This window comes from Cotesia typhae, unplaced genomic scaffold (genome assembly GCF_013202065.1).
Source record: "Cotesia typhae breed Kobodo isofemale line unplaced genomic scaffold, CoteBio_Ctyphae contig_48, whole genome shotgun sequence".
Lineage (NCBI taxonomy): Eukaryota > Metazoa > Arthropoda > Insecta > Hymenoptera > Braconidae > Cotesia > Cotesia typhae.
In genome coordinates this window covers 3630329-3649544 of record NW_027423756.1, presented here as the reverse complement: position 1 = coordinate 3649544, position 19216 = coordinate 3630329, and the positions used below count along the sequence as shown (strand labels likewise).

Below are 19216 nucleotides of genomic sequence, written 5' to 3'. Positions count from 1 at the left end.
TTTGATTATTTATTAAGTATAATTTTAATGCGGCGAGATCTTTATCGATGAGGATTTAAAGTTTATAGGATATTTTATTTATCGGTTATAATATTGTAATTGACTACTTATGTTTATGAAGAGATAATTTGTTGGTATAGTCATAAGTAATAAACAAGTTTCTGTATATTTAGTGATTATTGCAGGCGTGACTTATTATAACTTTATGATTTGTTTGGATCGTAGTTTATTATCATAAACCGTCTGTCATTATGTATAACTACCGACAAAATATTGCAAGTGTTGATTTTATCGTGACATTTATGAGAGTCATTATTAGATGATACCACTTCTGTGGATCGTAAAGGCTACGCCGTGTGGTTAAGCTGGTTTATCGCTGTTGTATAGTAGTGGGAGTCAGTCGGCGTGGTCGTAAAGATCAAAAGGAAGGGAGGCTAACAACTTGAGTGATTGTCCGCTAGAATGCGCTCTTTATATGTCATTATTGATGATATTATTATTTACTCCTATAAATTATTCTTATTTTATTTTGTTTGTTATTTGCATTATTTTTAATTCATTTTTTATTAGACGAAAAATTGAAAAAAAAACCTGGACTTATTAATACATTTAGTGTATCAATTTTATTAATTTTTTTTATAAAATTTTTATTTTATTTAAATTAAAAGATCACTAATATATATATTTAGTCACATTTCAAAGAAAAGTTTTCAAATATTGTGATAATACGAAATTAAATTATAAAAAAAATTTTTTTAAGTATGGATTATACACAGACAATTTTGCTAGAAATTACAAGAAAAAAATGTAATCAACAATAATCAATTATTTAGCTAATGGTCGTGATATTTTATCAATAAAACGTCTTAATTGTTTCTCAAATTTCTTATCAATTAAATAGTTAGAAATTACTAAAATGTTAAAAAATGGCTTTGATGTAGAGGAATTTCTTCTATTACCTTAAGTATTTGTAGTTAATAGCTTTAAATTTATGTTGATAAGTTGATAATTAAAAAACTAATCTTTGAGTATAAATTAAAAAAAAATAACTTGAATCAAGTAAATAATTTTGAACAACTTAATCTTCTTGATTTGAGTAAAAAAATTCTTAGACTAAGAATTCTTTTTTGGTTTAAATAAATTTCACTTGATTCAATAAATTTTCGTCTCGATTCAAGACAATTAAAAATTTCAAAATTCTTCTCTTCATTTAAGTCGATTTTTTTTTCTCTGTACAGTAGGATCTCGTTATAAAACTATTATATAGTTTCTTTTTGAAGATACCGTGATGCCTGATGGTTCATCAAGGAAATAGCGAGTAGTCTTATAATGAGGTTCGATTGTACTATTTACTATGCATTGCATGAACATTTTTAAACTGTTGTTCTTTCATTATGTATTATTACGTTTTTAACAAATTATTTCTTTTAAAAAATTAGGAGAATTACAGAAAATACGAGGTATTTTAATTGTCAAATTGATCACTTTTGAACTCGATACTTTTTGATTTGGCTGAATTTGATTTTACTCAACTCAAGAAAGCATAAATTTAAAAATAATCGGCTTTTTTATTCTGAAACAGACACCACTTTTTCAAAAATTGATCATCTGGAAACGTATCATATAGAAAATTTTAGTTTTAAAATGTATTTTCTAAAAAAAAAAAAAAATTTCAAAGATCAACTTTTAATGAAGCTATAAACTTAAAAAAATTTAATAAATTCGTTTCATCAATAATCTGCTATTTTTAAAAGCGTGTAGTTTCACTGTTAATGAACCATTCTTTTTCTTTCTTCTTTTTTTCTTACTTTTTAGAATCAATGACAAATTTTTTGACAAAAACCGCTTTTAATCATTATCAAAAGCATAAGCGATTTATTATTCACCTTTTTTATAAAAAATTTTAGGGGGCCCATTTTGCCCTCTCTTCCCCTAGATAAACTTTTCAACCATATGTATTTCCTGAATTTTCTTGACGAGCTGAGTTGCGACTGCACAGAAAGAAAAGAAGTCTTGAGTCAAGCGTAAATTTTCTTAAATCAAGAAAATCTTATGGAAGACTGAAAATTTCTTGAATGAAGTTAAAATTTCTTGAACGAAGTTCAATTTTTTTAAGCTAAGAAATTTTATTCTTGCTCCAAAATGACTTCGGTCTTCCTTATAATTTTCTCGGTTCAAGAAATTTTTTTTTCTGTGTGTATATCGCGATATATAGCTAAATTTTTAAAAAATTCCGTCATGAGGAACAATTCAATAATTAGATTTCTATGAAATCTACTAAAAATTTTGCTTCTTTATCTTTGCCATAACATTAAAATCATTCACATATCTTGAGTGCTTAAAAATTATTTAGGTGGCAGGTTTAATGTAAGCAAGTAATTCTATAAAATTATTAAAGATTTTTTCTGTATAAAATTTTAATGTTCAAATATCGAATTCACGAAAGATGGAACAGTAACTTGTATCTCACGATGATATTAGCATTTAAAAGTGAATAGTTAGTTCCCCGTCTAGCGGCGCCATTGGTCTACATTTACACAACAATGAGAGGCCGCAGTCTAAAAACTTTTAGTAACCCTGGGCTTCAGAATTAGAAGATCGGAAGAGGATACTCAAGAGAGTAAGAAAGAAACATTTTACGATAATGCTCTGGCATCGAGTGCAAAAGAGATGATGGTCTTGAACAAGAAGAAGAAGACGAATAATAACATGAGAGAAAAGGAGTGAGGGGAGCTGAAATAAGGCTCACACACTGGTAGAACGGCTCACAGCAAAGGATATTCAACAACGCAAGAGTTAGCCTAGAGAATTCGGTGGTACAAAACCTCGTGTTTAGTTTTTTATTCTTCTCTTAAACTCTCTAGACCAATGCCTTAGCCTGGCATATGGCCTCTCTTGTTATTCTCTTGCTATCCTCTTTACCACTTGTCACTTGTAGATATTTCTAACTGTAGTATGGTGCTCAGACCCATCCCCAGGCTTCCCACTGCGTCATGGCGGCTGCAGCGTTGCCAAATTATCTTATGTGACCACTTAATATGCTTAGCTAGCGTGATAATTTAATTAATTATTTATGCGATTGCATAAAAACATTCATTTTATGTATGATTAATTAAGTTATATTGTAAGTCGAATTTATTTCCTAATTTACGTTTCTTTAGACCGTAAAATCATGATTATCATACCATGTAAAATAATCATCTCTGACCACTGAAAATATTTCATTGAAATCGGTGTAAAATAAAGATATATCCTCAATAAATTACAGATATTTAAGCAAATTTTAACTGTTCAGATAAATCTGATATCCGTCACTGTGATTATTTTTAAAATAAATTTTATTAACAATTTTATATCATAACTAGTGGAACCTGTTCAGATTGTGTAATAAATAAGCGTTGCTACTTTTTAAAATATAAGAAAAACTTTTATAGATGTACGCAAAATGTACCAGTTACGTTCAATTAACGGAAATTCAAAAATTTATATTTTTTATTTCTTCTTCACCTGTCAAATGAATATTATTGATGATTCAAAAATAGATTTTTTTTTTAGTTATCAATATAACTATAGAATTTTTCAACATGAATTTTTTTTTTATCAGATAGGTACGTTGAATGAAAACAACTCAATTGGCAAATTTTAGTGAAAATAAATAGCAATTTTAGATTGCTTGAATTATTGGGAAAGTTATAAGAAAACAACAATTAACCGTTTAAATTTCGTCTGTTCTATTAATTATACAAAATTTCATTTCAATTGAAGAGTATGTACATAGAAAAAAAAAAATTTCTTGAACCAAGAAAATTGTAAAGAAGACCAAAATGATTTTGGAGCAAGAAGAAATTTTCTTGGCTTAAAAAAATTTAACTCCGTTCAAGAAATTTTAACTTCATTCAAGAAATTTTCAATCTTCCTTAAGATCTTTTTGATTTAAGAAAATTTACACTTGACTCAAGACTTTCTTTCTTCCTGTGTAATTTATAATAAAATAAGCTTTAAAAACTTTACCAGATTTATATATTAATGTAAAAATGAATTGAGACAATTGATTTTTACAATTATTTGTTTAAGCTTTCCATTTTCAAAGTTATCGGTTCGAACTAATAATGATAAAAAAAAAAAAAAAAAGTAAAATTAGAAGAAATTAAAAATTTTTAAGTATCTATCTCTAACATAATAACATGAGATAAAAAATTTAGTGAGCTTTAGTGTTGCGTAAAATTACTTTCTCCAGATAATATTTTTTATAACACATAATGGGGATTGAAGAGCGGATGAGTTTAATTGTCTGTGAATTTGTGTATATAGTGACATGGTGGTCAGCCGTGAATTAAAATTCCGTGCGAGTGCCAGGACAATGTCGATGGGCCAAGCACATACACAGAGAAAAATACTACCGCACATTTTGAGAGACCGTTTTATTTTTTATTTATTTATTTATTTATTTATTTATTTTTTTTTTTTTTTTTACGAACGAGCACAATTGCGAATAAATTTTAGTCATGGCAAGGGAACTGCGTCCACATGGGCCGTTATGATTTAACCTAACTCCATGTAATCAATATACAATACACAAATAGTTAATTCAATTACGGCCATATTTTACTGTGTACAATATTAATCAACTAAAAGTGAATAAAAACGTATTCACTGTTTAGTTCTTTTTATTACCAATGCACTTGCATGCATCTTCCAATCTCTATACATATATGCGTATTCGTTTGTAAAATAGATTGAGCGAGTTATTATGATTCAATGTCTGATTACAGCAAGTAATCATTCACTGAAAGAAAAATTAATTTGAATCAAAACGAAAAATTCTTGAACCAAAAAAATAACTTTAGAGAGTTTCATTGTCGTGAATCAAAACGAAAAATTCTTGAATTGAATAAAATTTACTTAAACCAAGAAAAATTTCTTCGTTTAAGAATTTTTCTACTAAAGTCAAGAAGATGAAATTCTTCAAAATTATTTACTTGATTCAAGTAAATTTTTTTTTCTGTGTTTAAGGACGTTCATAGACAACAAAAAGAAACCAATAGGTTATGGATATTGGTTCCTTTCTCACGCACTAGTGCTTCCTCTCTCAACAGACTATCGCTCACTTACTTCCACTCACGTAAAATATCGAAAGTCACTAACTTTAAACATTTTTTATTAAAAAATAAATACCGCTCGTTTATGTTATTTTTGTTAAAAAATACTTGCTATATCTTCAATTAATGATTCTCAGTTTTTTAAAACAATCCTAAGAAAAGTACGATTGATATTTAATAAAACGTTTGCTTGAACGTCGGTCAGCATAGGGTTTGTGTGTAAAATTTACAAATTTTAAATGCTAATATTTCAGAATTTAGTGCCGCAAAGAGTTTTTAAAAAAATTCGTGCATATAGAGGATACTTATGAGTATAAGTACTCAAAATTTCTAAAAAATTTTAAGAAAAAAGTTTTTTCTTAAAGTTTGTCTTCATAAATATTGGTGCGGAGTATATTAATCATTTAAATTTATTTTCTCAGCCGTTGGAGTATAAACTTAGTTGCATCATTCAATAAAATATCGATACATTTTTTGACTAAATCAGTTAATGTCAGTTATACTGGTGTATGTACAGATAGGAATTTATTAACACCGACCACCAAGCAGGACAAATGCGTGAAATGACGCGATTCATTTGGACATATATTTTTTTCACTTGACTTGCACACGAGAGAGAACCTGTACTCGATAAATATCCTTCGTTCAATTTATTATAGTCGCTACTTAGTAATCGCGGGAACGTTCAATTAACGCCACGGGTACGCGTGCCACAGATAAATGATGTAACATATCAGTACGAGATGGCGCAGACGAGCTGTAGTCACGGCAGTTTCACCCAATACCAAACCTATATTCATACTATACCTTCTGTAACGTTAACCGTCGCTCATTTGTAATCTTGTATTTAATTGAAAACTCATTGTTTTCTTAATTATACTTCAACAGCTTACAGTTATGTATTGTTTAATAAATATTCATTGAGATACCGTAAATTGCCAGGTTAGTTATTACTTTTATTATTAAGATTAATTAGAAAAATAGCTTAGAACATGTAACATTTTAATTGTCTAGTAACAAGCAATTTTTTAATAAAACAAATGAATAATTTAACTTTTAAAATGTGAAATAAAATTATTCTTCTTTTAATGTTAATAAAAGTAACTATCCGTGAAAAAAATTTTTTGTAATGGCCTGGTATGTTGTTAAATAAATTAGAAACCAGTGACAAACAAGCTCCTTAGAATAGTGAAAAAATTATTTATTTTTTAGTTTTAAAGATCTTATTTGATTATAATTATAATTTTTTGCAATATTACAAAAAAATCGAACAAGCTTGGCTATTTTGTTTGGTATTGTGAATTACTTACACAGAAAAAAAAAATTTCTTGGATCAAAAAAATTGTAAGGAAGACCGACGTTATTTTGGAGCAAGAAGAAATTTTCTTGGCTGAAAAAAATTTAACTTTGTTCAAAAAATTTTAACTTCATTCAAGCAATTTTCAGTCTTCCTTAAGATTTTCTTGATTTAAGAAAATTTACGCTTGACTCAAGATTTTTTTTCTTTTTGTGTACTTCATTTGATAGTATAGATTATCATTTATTCTGTAAGTGGGTTGCTCAATAACTATTTATTGGATTTATTTAGTTTAAAAAATTGGTCTTTATTTTGGAACAAAATTTGAAATTTGACGTTTTGTAAGGAAATAATTTAGTGACCATACAGCCTTCGTCGGAAGTTTTCAACAAAACCTTATTTAAAAAAATTATATATGGTATAAATGACTATGAGGGCTAATATGGACATATCAAGTCATGTCCGGTCTATTAAAAAAATTATAGGTTGGCAAATCAGTCTTGATTAATCAAAATCAGATCAAGCTATAATGAGCCTAATAAAATTTTCATACTAGGCCATATTAAAAAGATTTTTTAAGGGAAATGAATAATTTAAAATGTTAAATAACTTTATTTTCTTTTATACCATTAATAGAAGTCACTAACTAATCGTCAGAGCATTTTTTCCGGGCAGCAAGTATTATTCTCTAGGTGTGCAATAAATTCACGACGGTATCCAGAGAGTTCAGTTATTTTTTTGCTCCAAGGTTTGTTTTATTCCAGTTATTTTTATTTCATTTTATTTTTTTTTTAATTCTATTGCCATCATTCGTCGCAGTGTCCGAGCATTAAACTTGGGACGTTTTAGCATCAGTGTAAGCTCGTCCGCGGGTGGATTTAAATTTAATGTCGTTTCATTACACTGATGACTGTTTTTGGAAGGAGTTAACAAAAAAAGAGCGTAGGCCCGTGGAGGTAACAGCAAAAAGTGTGTACAATGTTTTATAGCCTTTACATTATTTAGTCAGACCGTAATAAACTTTTAAATTATATAAAACAAGAATGCATGCAAACTGGGTTGGTTTATTTTTCGTAATATTGAAATAAACTTTTCAAAGTTTTCCTCGAGCTCGAGTTTTCGGAGTGTGCTGAGAAGAGGTAAAGAGAAAGGTAGTAGACCTGGTAGAGTGTAGTAAGCAAAATTATATACACAAAGTGGTTAAAAGTGTTGGCACTAGCAGGGGGTGCTGGTGGATAGGGTGTTGGAGGGTGCAAAAGCTAATTGTGATACACTCCGCGGGAAGCTAGTCGACACTGGGCGAGAGGAGGCTCTAGGGCTAAAGTTGGGTGGTACGTATAACTCAAGAAGTAGAAGCAAAAGAAGTAGAAGCAAAAGAAGAAGAAGAAGAAGGAGAAGGAGAAAAGGATGATGATGATGATGATGATGATGATGATAATGATGATGAAGATCAGCAGCAGAAGAAAAAGAAGAAAAAGAAGAAGAAGAAGATGATGATGATGAAGTAAAACCTGGACTAAAAAGAGATAGTCGTAGTTGAGCAACAATGGTGTGAGGCAAGACAACGTAGTTAGTTATACGGTTTGGCTGTGCATGTTGGCAGTACTGGTGTTTTTCATTTTCTTTATATCACCCTTGACGCTCGTAAAACCATTACCCGTGACCGAGCAAACGCAACTTCCATATAGACCGTATACACCCGACTTTGATGATACTAAAACTTCTTTATTTCCTCTCAAGCTGTATAAGCTTTCCTGTTGGAGAACTCCTCACCAAAAGAACCCAATTTCCTTCTTTTATTCGTGTGTACTTCTGTTTTCTTTGTCTTATTGTTTTTGTTTTTTCCTACTCTATTACTTCGATTGCCTATACAATGGGCAACCTCACCGTACACTGCTCACTCTCAGGTGAATATATATACACATATACAGAGTATAGAATACAGAATTCAGTTTGAACGTGCTCGCGGAAAAGATTGGATTTTGCGTGTGCACGTTCCAGACTGAGTCGAACGATCCGTCGGACCGTTGTGCCGGGTTGTACTAAAAGATCTATGCTCTGTTCGTCTTTCATCTTGTGATAACATAAATGCCAAGCTAGCTTTGTATGTCACGCTAACTTTATCGAGCCCACAATTTCTAGATTTCACTACAAATAAATTATTATTCTAAATAATACTTTTAATTATTTTATATAATGTATGTACCAAGTTAACTCAATTTTTGAAACAACAAAAAAAGTTAATAAATCAGAGAAAAAATATTGCTCAGCATAATTATTTCATGATGTTAATATGCCTTTCATTTCATAAATTATTACCGTTTTTGTAGCTTAGACAATATATCTAATAATCTTTAAAGTTTCTCCTCTGAACATCACAGGCTAGATTTAATAAATTAGCTAAATTTGATGTAGAAAAAATTGATTTATCATGAGAATCGCACTGCCCTAAAAGTGAATTAACAGGAACTCATTTACATTCTAACATGTACTGTTAATTCGATAAACTTCTGCACGACTCATAATGCGGAGCTTTCGAGAATCCTCTATTATCGAAAATTTTCTTATAGCTTCTTCTTTTTAACTATTTTCATTGTTATTTTCATGGAACCAAAATAATTTTTAAACTTCTCAGTTAATGATTCAATCAAGATTGATTTTGTAATTTTTAAAAATTAATTCAGTGGAATAAAAATAAAAAAAAAAAACTAGACAAAAAATCTAGTACTTCAATCATTTTTTTAAATTATTAGATTTAGTTTGTCCATAAAGGACTTGATACTTTTATAAATATTAGTAAATTTTTTCCTTGCGCGCATGCGTAATAATTATAGATGATATTTATTTCGATCAGTAAAGAAATTACACTGCGAAATATTTCAAATAATACAATTTCTCAATTAATCAATAATAATGGAGTTCCTTTTTATCCATTTTATACTTTATAAGTGAATAGTAAAACATTTTTTAAAATTAAATCAACATTAGGAGTCATGCAGTTTAGGGTTTTCTAAACTTTTCGTAAATGAATTTTAATATTCATATATTTAGGCACACCAATCATGGCCGCCCTCTTGAAGCGCGTGCCAGAATTATCTATGAAATCCTTCACGTACATGAAGTCTGACCGATTGGAGGCGTTCTTAACTGTGACGTGATGCCGAGATCTTGACTTAGTACCGGAGACACGTGAAACCCTCTCGTACCTTCCCGCGATCCATCTACGATAAGTCAGTTACCGAGCCGCTCTAGCGCGTCCTGCTCTTCTCTTTTCTCGTGATGTTTTATTTTTTTATCTCTGCTTTTCATTGCTCTTTTTTGTACCCATACTTCACTCCTTGCTTGAAGCTCTTGCTGGGAGATTCATCATCGGTGTCTCCTCTTCAGCCTTGTATCTCGAATTTTGTTTTTCTTATTTCTCGCTGCAATGTCTAACCGAGCTTCGTCGTTCACTTTTCGGCTATTCGGCATATTTTAACATCTACCATCCTTTTAGTGTTCTTATTTACTTTAAGCTCTTTTAATATACATGCACTTCTCACTTTGCTAAAAAAAAATTTTTAAAAATAAAAATTAAAAAATATATCTAGAAAACTTATTTCTGTAACTATATGTAAATATTTTTTGTTTCTCTGAAAAGTATTTAAGTTGGTTTTGGCCTTTAATCGATGTTCATAATCAAAATAATCTCTGTATAAATTTTTGGCTATTAAAAATATAAATTAAAACTGCCAGGCAGATAAATGAGCATGGGTGTGACAAAATGATAATTGTCATTCTATAGAAGGGACTGCGTTTAAAAGTGCCTAGTCAGGTATACCCACAATGCCACGTGGGTACTGCGACATTGTAAAACATCAAAAACAATATATCACTTGGTGCGATATCACCAGGAGATACCGTTATATTTTTCTCAAATGTCTGGCGTTGGCAAACTGTATATCCACATGACGTCGTAAAGGGTTGCCTAAATTTCTTCATTATTCATTTTTCTTACATATGAATTCATATATTCTGAATTTTGGAATCACCATTTTATTGTTTCATTTTTTTAAATTTATATTGTGTATACATTTGTTCTTCAAAGTAATATAAATTTTTTCTAAAACACTGGTAAAGACATGTATCTTTAAACTTTAGCTACTGAAGAGGTACTGGATTCTATAAGTTTGGTCATATTGTTTACATCTAGGATTATATTGTCTCCAATAGGTTTTTGTAGTACATTTGGTTGACGAGGAACATTTTATTGAGATCAGAACTGTGGAGTTTTAAATTGTTGTATTTTAGAGAAAAAAATTTTGTTTTAGTACTTTGTTTTCTACGTTAGTCGAATCAATAATGAGTGTTTAATTAAATCATTGTTGACATTATATTGTTTGTTTTTGACTAAAAATTTTTATATAAAATTTTTATTGCAGAATGGATGATAGTATGATTTATGTAAATGTTACTAAGGAATTGTTATTTTATAAATTTAGTGTGATAATGTGGATAGTTAACTAAATATTGCCTTGGAATTAATTCATTGAAATGGATTGATAAGCAATTAGAGTGTAGAGATGTTGATAATTTTAGTATATACTATCAGACAGGTGCAACAAATCGACAATTTGACTTCTAGGGCTTTAAATAGTATATTACATACCTAGGATAGTAAAATAACAAAAGTCTCAGATCACATGTGACTGTTGGTCGAGGCGAAGCCGGGATTGACAAACATGTGGTCTGAGGCTTTACTTTATACTGGCCTAGGTATGTAATATACTATATATTCATTGAATTTCAAGTCGAGTCAATACTTTGATTGTTGAATGTTACTTATGATTTTTTAAATTATTACACAGAAAAAAAAAAAAAAATTAACTTGAATCAAGAAAAAAATTCTTGAACCAAGAAAATAATTTTGAAAAGTTTCATTGTCTTGCATCAAGACCAAAAATTGATGAATTAAGTAGTAGTTTAAGAATTTCTTTACTCAAATTAAGAAGATGAAATTTTTCAAAATTATCTACTTGATTCAAGTAAATTTTTTTTTCTGTGTACAAAGTAGTGAATTTTAGATGTTTTTGAGTGTCCAGAATTTAATGTGATTCCTTAAGAATTAACGGATTATGAAGTAGTTGATTTGGTTGATAATTTTCTTTTTGTCTTTTATTGTGTTTTGTACTTTATTTTCGCTTTCTAATTTATCAATTAAAAAAAAAATTTACAATTTTTTGTTGTTTATAATTTCAAGTAACTCTAAAATATTTAAATTACAGTGAATGTTACAAAAGTCTTGAGCAATCTCTAGAAATTAATGCATTGAATGAAAGAAGAATTTTTGAAATATTTTTAATTTTTACGGTAAAATTGGTAAAATAATAAAATAAATGATAAATCAAATTTTTGACAGTTTTACAAATTATTAAAAAAATCTTAAGTAGCCCCTAAAAATACTCTCAAGAATTTCTTAAACAAAAAATAATAGAAAAAAATTAATTTTAATGATTAATTTCTTTGAATGGTAAAAAAAGGTATAATTGTATCGCCGACACTGTCAAAAATACATGACATTAATCTTTATGCAGATAAAAGATACAAGAAATAGAATATTAAAGAACCAGAGAGTCTGGAGAGATAAGCGAAACCACGCCGAGAGAGAGCCTGATGGCAACACCCAGAGAATCGGATTGAGATCGGGTCTAACTTTTTATCAGTGTTTGGGTGCATCAGCGCGAATCGCGCGAAACCCCTGCGGAGTAACAGCGTGCCATCGCGACAGGGAATACTACTACTACCATTGCGAATCGTAACATCAGTGTTTCAATACTACATACAGGATCACAGCAATGTATGAATGCACACATATATACATGGAAATAGTGTACTATGCAAACCGATGCACACTTACGCCGTCACGGACAACAACACCACGATCGTCCTGTGGCGTGTTGTGCTATGAGCAGCCGCTGCAACCAGAACCCATAAATCTGCTAGGGTATAGATGGCTCTAATGTCACGTGAACTGCAAGCTACCCCATGCAGGGTGCCATGAAACGCCCCTGCTCTTTCCCTCTGCTCGATTTCGAGTAGAGGTATATACAATACACCCCACCCACTGCCTGTATCTCTTTCTCTTTTTGTTCTTTTTTTTTTTTAACGTGTCCAAATTATTGAGTGGATTTTTATTTCTCGTCAATGTTTGAGCATCATATTTCTAAAGTATTCTTTAAAAATCCGTTCGTCCTCTTCAAAAATTAATGTAATATTGTCAAAAATTGAATTATAAGATTTTACAGTTTTGTTAAAATTTTCTTGGACCAAAAAAATTTTTCTCGAGTTAAAAAAGCTTTTTTCGTAAAATGCCAATAAAGATACTGTTAATTAAGACTGAAAATTTACTCAGAAATTTGGAACTACTCTTGTGAAGCCTATTCACGTAGAAAGAAATGGCGACAGAGAAAAGGATGGTTAATCCATGGGGATGGGGGTCTGTGGGACACGCTGTAAGCGAAGCATCCAGTATCTACCTATACTCAGCGAGTATTCAGCTCTTCTCGTCTAGTTCCATCCCACCGATGTGGCCAGTTTACGAGCAACCTGTGGTAACGAGAGCGATAGATAATAACCGTTTCGTGCTGAACCCCTCCTCTTATTCACATAAATGTATATTTATACAACCCTTTTGTCTCTTGCTCTCTTTCATTTTTCTTTTTTACCCTTACCCTTCGTGTTAGGCTTAATCGTAACAAGTATAAAAGGGGCATCAAAATTGCAATTTAACTCCAACTTTACATTGTTTTACGATATATTTTTCATTATTTTTTGACTGAAAGTTTTGATTATGGACAGATAAATCATATGTTTACCAGTTTATTTACTTCTACAAATTTTTCGTCTTGAAACTTATTCTCTTGATTTGATTGCACATCTTCAATAGATGCAACCTAATTTTTCATTTTAGAAAAATTCTTGAAAACTAACAACAATTTTATTTTCTTTGAAGGATTTTATATTCTTGGTTAAAAATCAAGTTTCTTCATTCAAAATATCAAAAGAAAAAATTTTGATTTCAGCTTTATCTGAAACATTTTTGATACTATTTATTTATAAATATATAGAAAAGAACAGAAATTTGAAAATTTGTTGGTATTCTGGAAAAAAATTTTGAAATAAGTACATCTTGTTTGAAAATAGTAAACGATTTTTTTAAATTCATAAAATTCTTAAATGGAGTAATTTTTGTTCTTGATGTAACAGTTTGAATTTATTGGTTAAATACACAGAAAGAAAAAAAGTCTTGAGTCAAGCGTATATTTTCTTAAATCAAGAAAATCTTAAGGAAGACTGAAAATTTCTTGAATGAAGTTAAAATTTTTTGAACGAAGTTAAATTTTTTTAAGTCAAGAAAATTTCTTCTTGATTCAAGTAACTTTTTTTTCTTTGTAGAATTGAGAAAACTGAATATCTTAAGGCAAGATAAAATTTTAAGAATGATATTTTTCTTGAATCAAGTTGTTATTTTTTTTTTTCTTTTCAGTGTTGTGTATCGCTAAGAGGAGTTTATTATTTATTATTTATTGCTTACAATTGCAACGAAATAAATGTATGTAAACTGAAGGTATATGGACGGAGATAAATAATATTTTCAGTGCACTTTGTTTTAATATAGCAGCTATTTTATTAACGTAAAAATGTCTTAGTATTACAAATTTAAAGTGTCATTAGATTTCGAATGTGCAGGCGCGCGTGTCTTTCCAATGGAATTTATTGTGGCTTAAAAAGTCTAGCTCCCTCGAAATCCTGATAAATGTGCAAGGACTGAGACTCTTACGAAAGTACAGGATGCCAGTGAGATAGAAAATGCGATGGAAGAATAAATTGAGTGTGTATGTGTACAACATAAATACAACCCACGAAAACATACCCATTGCTATCGCCCAACATAACTGCCGTCGAGTATTAGTGTACGTCGAGTAAGAGTAAGAGACGTTGAAAAGTAATTCTAGGCTGAAAAGTAAACTCTCTTAATAACTACAACTTGAAATAAATGAGATGTGTAGACAGCTTGTGCAAATATACCGTTAGCGATATCCTGACAGAACTTCTACACTGCTATTTAGCTTAAATACACGTAAAATCGTATTAAAAGATATGACAAAAGATTGCGTGATTTGCTTCGAGGATTATATGATATATATGTTTGCATTTTAGTTGTGAAAAAAAAATGATTTCCATTTTTGAAATTTTGAATAAATTTCAATTGAGCCATCAATTTATTTCACTGCCAATAAAAAGCAAAATAAATCTTGAAATTTTTTATTGCGTCGTAAGTTGTTTATTATTTTCTTGACATTTATTTCAGCTTTATTTGTCTTTGAGCTCATGTTAAACATATATATTTTTTGACATTTTCTGGGTCGTGGCATCGAAACAGAAGAGCTAACTAATGGAACCGAGCAGGACGTAAACTTACAGAGATACACACAAAAGAAAAGAACGACGAGATAAGAAGAATGAGACGTACAAATAAAAAAATAATGTAATAGACAAAGAAAAAAAGAAATCACACAGATCGAGTGGTTGGCGCGAGTTGGTGGCTAGTAAAATCACCCGGGTTTGCCAAAAGTCTTAGTAATCCGTGCTTCATATCATTCCCTTTTTCTTTGTCCTTTTATTTTTCCATACTTCATTTCTGTATCCCGCAACCAAAAGACCTGAGACAAACAACTTTTTCGCCCCTCTCTTAAATGACTAATGGTGTTTCCACATTCCCGGATGATACTTAGTTTTAATCCGTTTCGTGTACTCTAAGCTATTCAGAATGTATATTTCTGTGGAGATTTCAGAATTTGGAAAAGTTTATTTATTGCTTTCGATAAAATCACGTATAAAAATAGTATAAAATACAGGAAAAATTTTTAATTACATTCCTGTGAAGAAATTCCGACGTATAAATAAGATGTATCAAAAAATAACTTTATTTATCTGACTATATCATTATTATTTGCATAAGAATTATATAATTCATTATAGACCGCGTGAATTAATTATTTTACAAATTTCCATCCATATTTTATTATAAAATATTTCGTTTTGAGACAAATAATTGTAAAATGAACCGATTTTTCCATTTATTACAACCAGATCTTCAAAAATTATAATATTATTGACTTTGAAGTAATATGACTTGTATTGCATTTTTCAAGTTTTTACAATAAATTTATATTTAACATTTGTATTAGCGTATTTTTGAGTTGAATTAACTTGTATAAAATCATTTTAACTTCTAAATTTTTTATATAAAACAATAAATCAATTCTTCAATAGACACAAAAAAATAATAATATTAACAAATATCTAGTGACTTTTTGTTTTTTATTAAATTAATAATTTACTTATGGAAAAATAGTTATTTTTAAATAACTAGAAAATTAAACGCGCTTCTGTCAAAATGTTTATTATTGACAATTTAATTAATCAATATTTTTATAAATTTTATTCATTAATATTTAACTACGGCCATAGTTAGCGTTGCCATTATAACCGTTGCTATTGTAACCGTTGCTATTGTAACCGTTGCCAAAGTGGTCACCATAGCAACGAAAAGTGACAACAATGAAAACGTTACATCAACTTTTTAATAAAGGATTTCACTTATAGATTTTTCTAATTTCTATGCATATATATTTTCCTCAGCAAGAATTTATGTGTTAAAAAAATTTCATATATTATAGGATTGTACACAGAAAAAAAAATTAAATTGAATCAAGAGAAAAATTCTTAAACCAAGAAAAATTTTTTAGCTTAAGAATTTTTATACTCAAATCAAGAAGATGAAATTCTTCAAAATAATTTACTTGATTTAAGTGAATTTTTTTTTCTATGTATCGATTAATTTCAGTAATATGTGAAAACTAATTGTAGAATCAAAAATTGCATGAAACAAGTTATTTTCAATAAAATATTTTACAGTAAAATAATATAAAAAAAATAGTAAGATTTAAGACAAAATTTTGTTTCTTTAATTAAAATTTATTTTATTTCATTTAAAAATTTTTTTTTATTTTTCAATTTAATTGATCTTTGATCTAAAAGTTAAAAATATACATATTATAAACAATTAGAATAAATTGATAAAATTACTAATTAAAATGTAAACTTTTGTGTTACAGGTGAGTGGCAGGCTGCTCCAACCGTTTTTATAATGCCAAATAGGTGTCGATGTGCTGTCCCAATCCGTCGGAAGTAAATTTATCGGTTGCGGCGAATGGAAGCTGCACCGGTGAGTGACGAACCCCCGGAGTCTCCCGTAGTGAACTTATGACGCAACCTCACCTCCTGAACAGCTAAAAAATACCCCACAGACCAAATCAGCCATGCCCGAGTACGGTACATTTGAATGCCAATTAGAATCGCCAAAATGTCTTTAGAGTGCGCCACGGGATTCTTGTTTAGAGCAATATAATACAAAGCCTTCAAGTGGGCATAGCTTGGTTATTCTCCTGACGGAGTTATATTCGAAAATGATAAACCTGTCAAGTTGATAGGAATCAAATGCCCATATGAAGGCAAATCTATTAGTATGAATGATATCATTTCTAATATAAATTATGTACAAACAAACCCAAAAAAGAAAAATATCTTGACTATGAAAAAAAATCATAAATACTATGGTCAGGTTCAGCTTGGTATGGGTATTTTAAATATTAAAAAAATAGATTTCATTCTTTTTTCTTCTCACGACAAAAGTATGAAAATTATATCAGTTGATTATGATAAAAAATTTATAAAAGACTTATTTGTATCCTTACAATTAATATTTTTTAATAATAGTCCTCAATAGCTTTAGGTTGTTAACTATTGTTTCTGTTTCTGAATTAAGTAAATAGTGCATCGGCATCCGTAGTATTAATTTTTATAGTCGTGAATAAAAGTGAGTGAATTTTACCTGTACCGGGATCGTGCAACTAAATTCGAGCGGACAAAGTGATATAAGTTTTTTAAATTTAAGTTATAAATCCAATGGCTAACTATCGTCAATGGTAAATAATTATTATTATCAATTATAATGAGAGCCAAGGCTCAGATATTATATCACCAATAAATATTATGTGTATAAAAAATTAAATTTAAACACAGGCTATAAATATAATAATATTTCGTACGTACTTTACGATTTATTAGGACTAAATCCTAGTAAACATACACTTATATATGTAAATTTTCGAACAAGACGGTGTACAAAGTTATCAAGATTTTTTATTTTTTATTTTATTAAAATTTAATTATTATGTTATTATTATGATTATTATTATCATTATGTTATATTATTGTCAATTATTTGTCAACTATTAGTTATTATTAGTATGAACTATTATTATACTTATTATCATCATTACAATTATTATTATAATTAATATTATTAATATAACTATTAATTTTATTCTTACTATTAATATTATTATTTTTTGTAATTATTTATTTGCTGAAATGCAAAAAAAATTAAATGTTTAAGTGCCCAGCGCGTCCGTTAGTGAACAAAAATATATGAGTACTGGTTTTGTTATTCTTTTGTTATACTTTTTTATTGTCTACGACAAACGTGGACACCGAGTTTTTGTCATTGTTTCTGATTACAATAAATTCAAACTATTATGTTTGATTAAGTATTAGTGTAATTTATAATTAAAAATTTAACATTTTTTTCGTACGAAAAAAAAAAACGTTGTAAAAATCATACTACTATATAATTATTACCAAGTATATTTTGTTCTTTTTTTTTTTTGTCAAAAGTTTTGTTAACATTAAAAATAAATAATGGAAACTTGGCTCAATGCTAAATAAATGAAAGGAAGGTTATAGGTCTGCAGTGGGCAAATCTTTTACCTTTTTATGAAAATTGGGATATGTCATTAGTTTAATAAAATTTGGAATAAAAATAACAATAAAATGATTAAAAATAAAAATGAAAAATAGCTACATGTACGTACCTCTGCGTTTGTTAAAAATAAAAGAAACATCCAGCCCGAACAAAAATCGTGGCGATACTCATATAGTAAATTTATTATAAATAGGTAATAATTGATTGTATACGAGTAGCCGCTAAGTGAAATAATGTGAAGAATGATGGAAGGCTGATGAAGAAAAAAAATTAATAAAGATTGATTGAAAGAAAAAATTTAGAATAAAAAAAGTAGATAATGAAAATACAGTATTTATAAGAGGACTGTAATTTAACTAATTATTTAATTTATAAAACTTCGGAAAGAGCTCTCTAATCACTTCAGTGGTACTATATACGTAATTAGGTAATTAGACTCACTTGTAATTGGAGTTGATGACTAGAAATCAGTAGTAATTGTGTTTATGTGTGAATGTTACACGTACAAAATTCGTTATCATCGTTTATTTTTATTTTTTTTTTTTTTTTTTTTTTTTTAATTTAATATATTAAAATACTGATAAATATTGAGAAAAGAAAACTCGATTCTGATGATAATTGATGATAAATGTAGTTTAAAAGTGATCAGGGCTGAATTTGCCTATTGTGACACATGTACTGAAAGAGGGTAGTTTTAATTAAAACGGTTGCGGTTTTGAGTGTCACTGTACTGTTACGCTGATTATATAATTGCTAAAAAAATGGAACAAAATAAAATATTAATTCAATTTGAAAACGCTTTGACTCGATTGTATCATTGCTCGTGGCTATGGCCAACGACACACTCCTAGCCCAATTCAAATTTCACCTGCTTGTTACACATATCCTCAAATCCCATTATATACTTAGTGCCTTATAATTATTTTTTATTTATTAAAGTTTGCATTCACT

The 19216-nt window shown here is 29.1% G+C and overlaps 1 protein-coding gene across 2 annotated transcripts in view; it reads left to right on the top strand.

Annotated features, from left to right (window-relative positions):
* LOC141529304 (homeotic protein ultrabithorax-like) overlaps nucleotides 1-18835 on the top strand; it is a 153087-nt gene extending 134252 nt beyond the window's left edge. For both annotated transcript variants that reach the window (XM_074245810.1, XM_074245809.1), the window contains one exon: nucleotides 16557-18835. The gene's annotated coding sequence lies outside the window, so the exon portion shown is untranslated. The remainder of the gene's footprint in view (nucleotides 1-16556) is intronic.
* The last annotated feature ends 381 nt before the right edge of the window (nucleotides 18836-19216 follow it).